The following is a 6,084-nucleotide window of genomic DNA, read 5'->3' as shown; positions in this document are numbered from 1 at the left end:
CTGAGAATACTTTTTCCATGCTATTCACACATGACTGAGCCTTAGCTCTTGGTTGAGAAGTAACTGCTGGACATTTGTCTGCTGCCTAACTCTGGCGTGCTCTCTCTCTCTTGCTCTCTCTCTCCCTTTCTCCCTCCCTCCCCCTGAAAACAACTTCAACAGACAACAGTGACTCTATGTCATTGGATTTCACCTTTTACCTCTCAGGAATAACAATTCTTAACGGAGTAAGATCCCAGAATGTAGTGTGTTCAGACATTCAAAAATCACCTTTCTCACTTAAACAGAGGTTTCTCCAAAGATACACAAATGGCCAATAACCACATGAATAGATGCTAAATATCACTAATCATTACTTCAATAATACATCATATCCTTAAGGATGACTACTATTATAAAAAGAAAAAGAAACAGGACTGGGGGTATAACTCAGTAGTAGAGTAGTAGAATGATGGTTGCCAGGGGAATAGAGGACGTCGAGAGGACGGGGAGCCAGTTTTTAATGGAAACAGTGTTTCAGCTTTACAAGATGAAGAGAGCTCTGGAGATGAATGGTGGTGATGGCTGCAACATCATTGTAAATTATTTAATATCACTGAGATATATTCTCAAGTATGGTTAAGATGATAAATTTCATGTTATATGTATTTTAGCACAATAAAAATAACTGGAAAAAAGATTTCTGTCTTCACAAACAGCACACCAGTTAGAGGAAGGGTCCTTCCTCAGAGACTCTTTTTTTCTCTCACCCAAATAGTGAGCATCTCTTGTTGTAGTCCCAGTCAGGACTGCGGGACACAAAGACCTCTGCTGCCAGGTGTGCTCTGAGCAAGGGATTTCAGCATGTTAAGCTGTGCCCAAGGCACAATTATTGCCATCAGACTTTCCACCGGTAGCAACTTGGTGGCATCCCTTCAGCACATCTTATGAATGTACGCAGGGAAAAAGTCAAATGAGTCAAGAAGAGCAAGAAAGTAAAGAAATTGAAATAATTCATTATGAGCAGGAATGTGAAAATCGGACCCAAAAAAGAGCATTCAGAAAAAAAAGAGTAACAACCACCACCACCTCTAAAAATAAGAGAATGAGAAATAATAATCAACAGAATTTATTTAGTGCTTGTTAAATGGCAGGAACTAACAGCTTTAATGCACTATCTCATATAATTCAGAAAACACTATAAAATAACACTATTAAAATACTCATTTTATAGATAAGGCAACTGAGACTTAGAGAAAGTAGCTTTCCCAACATCACATAGCCTGGAAGTCCCCGAACCAGGATTCAGACCCTCTTAGCCTGACTAGAGGAGCTGTACTGTGGCCAGTGTTCAGCCCTGCCCAGGGTGCTTGGGAAGATGGGTGTGAGAAATGGAAAGGGTGAGAGGCAGAAAAAGGAAAGGAGGACAAAAGAATACAGGAAGTACCCTTCCCCGCTCCTCCTGCTCCTTCCTCTTCCTGAGCAATATAGTTCTAAATGTGTTGCTGAGACAGAGAGAAGGGTAGGAGTCTGTGCAAGGGGAAGCGTGGAGCCCCAGTTCACAACCTAAGGAAGATCTGTCCCCATCCCTTCCACACATGCCCCACTATGTCCTCTAAAGTCTAGAAAAGCTGACTTTGGTACCCTGGGTTCTCAGGAGTGAGGAAGAGGAAAAGAGAGCTTGGAAAATGCAGAAGAGAAAGGGAGAGAGAAAGGGAGGAAGAGAGCAAAGGGCAAGAGGAGGAGTGGCACACGGGACCACAAATCTTACCACCACTCAGGACTGAACCACATCTTCTGTTGGAAAAGAAGTTTGTCACTCACTTGAGTTTGGGCTTCCTCCTTTTCATGATGAAACCTTTTTGTGAAAGAAACAAAAAGAAAAGTATTTAGAAGGAAGCTAATTTCATTCCTACTTCTATTTCATATGCAAGGTCCATGAGTCAGTCTTCTGACTGACTACTAGGTCTACTAGGGTGAGACCTGGTCAGAGGGGGCTGCTGAAGACTATCTTCTTTATGGTCTGTGAGTAGAACTGGAGTCATGTGTCCCTAGCTCATAGTTGGCCTGTAACTGCCAAACAGTGGAATACTGGGCTCCTGTGGCCAAGGAAGGTATTTGCTAATGTGGCAAAGGAGGAGTAATACAGACTGTACTACCTGGGTTGTGTTTAATTGCCATTAAAATGCGTTCCTGTACTTTCCTGAAGCTTGTTTTGATATCTTCTGTTAAGAATGAGAATGTCCCAGTACAAAACCAACAGAATGCATGTCAGGGACGTGGAAGAAGGTCCAAGGGTAGCCCTTTAAGGAATGTGCAGAAGATGATGGCAGAGAGGAACAATAGGTAGATATTGTGAGGGAAAAGTCTAAGTGTAAAAAGCATCAAGTTATATGATCAAAAGCAATTTTTCTTTCTTAGTAGTCCAGAAAATAGTGGCATATCTCATAATGACCTTGAGGAAATGCAGCAGTCAGCTTGTTCATCCAGAGGTGGTGATGGAGCTGGGGGCATAGGGTAGTGTCAAAGCACTTGCCCAGCATGTGCAAGACCCTGGGTTCAATCCTAGTACCACACACACACACACAAAACAACAACAACAACAACAAAACCCAAGAGGTGGGCAATAGAGTACACATTTTTGAAAAGGAAAAAAAAAAAAAAAAAAAAGAAGAAAAAAAAAAACAAAACCCACAACCCTCCCAAAAATGAAAACATTGGAGGGTATGTCTACTTTTTACAGATACTTGCGAATCAGTAGGTGCCACATGGTCACTGGGATTAGAAAATGTTCCTTCTCAGTGCAGTCATTTATGTAGCCACAGGATCCCTTGGATTCAAGAACAATTCCTCCAGAGAACAGTTGAACAGTTGGCAGATGATATCCCAGGGGAGCTGGCGGACACAGAGAGGGAGGAGAAGATGAGAGGAAGGGAAGCGATGCCGGGGACTTGCCAACACGAGGGGGTCTTCCCCCTTTTTTTGAACCCTGGAACAAAGGTGAGGTTAGCTAAGGGGCAGAAAAAGTTATAGGCTCTTTTATCATTTCCGATGTGATGATTTTTGTTTCTATATTTTTTTCATGGAATTATTTTGACACTTTTGGATTATATGTGTGTTGAATTTTGATTAGTTTTGTTTTAACTATGATTTAATATTATCTATAAATTGTACAACCCGACCTCTCCAATTATCCTAGTTAATTAGTTGAGACTGTACTGTTTTTCATGTGTTTTGTTTTGTTCCAGTACTGGGTATTGAACCCTAAGACACTCTACTACTGAGCAACATCCCCAGCCCCTTTCTTCTTCTTCTTCTTTTATATATATACATTTTTTATTTTGAGACAGGTTCTTGCTAAGTTGCAGAGGTTGGCCTTGACCTTTCTATCCTCCTGAGACTCTGAGGTAGCTGGGATTACAGGGGTGCACCACCATGACCAGCTAGGTCTATACTGTTCTTAGGAGACACAAATGATTCTGTGAAACCAGTTCTGACCACACACACACACACACACACACACACACACACACACACCCCAACAACACCAGTACACACTTTATCAATAATTCAGAATTAAAATATTAAATTAACTATTTACTCGGGTTATTCTCAATACCTGGAAACAGTATTTAAATTTTGGTTGTTCCAGTTTCACAAATAGATTTTTCACTTAATTACAAATAATATATATTAATATTAATATTTCTCCATAACAATTTTTTTAAGCAGCAGTTACCAATCATGGTGTAGCTCTATTGGGAACATCATAATCCTTATAAGATATGCCAATATTAATTGTGACCAGAGTTAAATGAGAAATGATTTTCTTTTAAAGAGGTTCATTGTGCTCTGCTTTACTTTCTTGGGGTGTGGGTGTCACAGATGAGAAGCTTGATAGCTCAGCCCTCTACTCTTCTACCTGATAGTAGCACTTACTGATTATTATTAATTCTGGGGGCTCAAAATAATTCTAATTTGTATGGACTGGAATGTTAAAGATAATTTTGATTTCCTAATAATTTTATATTTAGATCAGTTATTTTGTTTGCTTGTTTTTCTTTTGAGATGGTTTCTCCCAGACTGGTCTCAAACTCCTAGGGCTCAAGTGATCCTCCCATCTTAGCCTCCTGAGTGCTGGGACCAAGAAGTGTATCACTGTGCCTAGCTCAGACCCATTTTAAAAATAGCTTTATTGAGAAATAATTTATAAATTATCCCTTCATTTATTTAAAGGGTACAAATTCAATAAGTTTTAGTGTATTTATAGTTCTTAGTCAACATTATTATTTAGAACATTTCCATCATTATCTACGTTTACATTTTTAATAAGGATAAATGAAAACATGAATAGTGCTGTCTCACATCATCCTGTGGCCAATACCTGTCAGTGGGAATTTGACCAAAGCCTTATCATGAGAAGTTAGAGCAGAAAGATTACAGGTGAATTTGTAATAATGTTATTTATATTAATAAACACATTTGTAGATTCCATATAAATATTTAAAACAACAAAGCAAATCTTATTTATATACATTCTGTATGAACATTCATACTCTCATGCTTCATTAATATTATATGAATGCTCGGCATGGTGGTGCACGCTTGTAATCCCTGCAACTCAGAAGACTGACACAGGAGAATCATTACATTCAAGGTCAACCTAAGCAACTTAGCAAGACCCTGTCTCAAAATATAAAAAATGAAAAGGGTTGGGGATGTAGCTCAGCAACAAAGGACACCTGGGTTTAATCCCCAGTACTGAAAAAAATATATATATATGGTCTACAATATAAAACTCAAAAATAAAAAACTAAATTTTAATATTAAAAAGAGTAATTAGATTTTACATTAAAGGATTACCAATGTATACATAATGGAATTACAATACTTACATGTTGAACAAATTTGTGAATTAAAGTAGAGAAACAAAGCAGGATTGCTACAGACTATTGTGGGGAAGCAGAGCTAGCTTTATTTCATGGATGCACAGAATGTTTTGTTTCTGAGGTGCTGGGATCGAACCCAGAGGTTAATTCCTGAGCTATACTTCCAGCCCCAGAATCTTTTGTTATAATGTTCTACCAGGATTACGTATTGATTTTCCCAGTCATAGTTTATATTTTTGGAAAAAATTTATGCCTTTTGCTATGTCCATCCAACACCCTATACATTTAATTATGGAGCAAGCAATATGCATAATATTATCATAGATAAGGATTTTAACTGTGCTGTAGAGCAAAGACAGCACAAAGGAATCTAATTTTATTTGAGAGGGACCCTGACTTATCCTTTCACTAGCAGATCCTTTAAAATCTCTATTATTTCTTTTAACTAGTGCTTTTCCTCCTCCTCAGTCATTTTTGTTTTTCTAGTTATAATTGAATGGACATTAATTCGGCAGACAGTAACCATCAGGCTGTACTTTTCTGCAGAATTACAGTATAATTTTTCATCTGAAAAAGCATTGTTGTGTTCTTCAGTTAAAGAAAAGGCAGAGAGAGCCCATATTAAGTATGATTACAGACCAGAAATTATTGCTTGTCATACACTGGAAACTCAGTACAGCTGTGTCAGGAGGGGGCTGCTCCAGCTTTGTCCTGACTGCCATGCTGCTGTCCCCAGGACTTCCCCATCTGTGCTTACTGTTTCAAGGATGACCACGGCCTGTTAGGGACAAGTACAGTATTGTATGGAGTATGTGAATCCTGCATTGATGGTCGGGTGTCTTAATTTTTCCAGAATAAATGCAATCATCAGGAATTTTTTGGAAATGTGATAGGTTGTTAATGGAAATCAGGAAGAGGAGGGAGTGAGAGTCCAAGGAGCCATCATGGAGGTGTTGGGGTTGGGTTTTCTGGTTGCTTTCTTCAGAGGAATGTCAATACAGGTCCCTAAAATGTTCTCTGCAAATAGTTGCTCTTTACCATCCGCATGGGATCTTCTCCCTTCAGTGTTTTATTACAAATAAATTTCAAGCCTATGAAAATTGAAAAAATTTCTATAGTAAACATCCATATATCTACCACCTAGATTCTCATGTGGACTTTTCCTCTTTATTATGCTTTTTTTTTTCCTTTCTTTCTTTTTTTCCCTGGTGCTGAG

Source organism: Sciurus carolinensis, chromosome 2, assembly GCF_902686445.1.
Source record: "Sciurus carolinensis chromosome 2, mSciCar1.2, whole genome shotgun sequence".
Classification (NCBI taxonomy): Eukaryota; Metazoa; Chordata; class Mammalia; order Rodentia; family Sciuridae; genus Sciurus; species Sciurus carolinensis.
Note: the sequence above shows the minus strand (reverse complement) of the source record.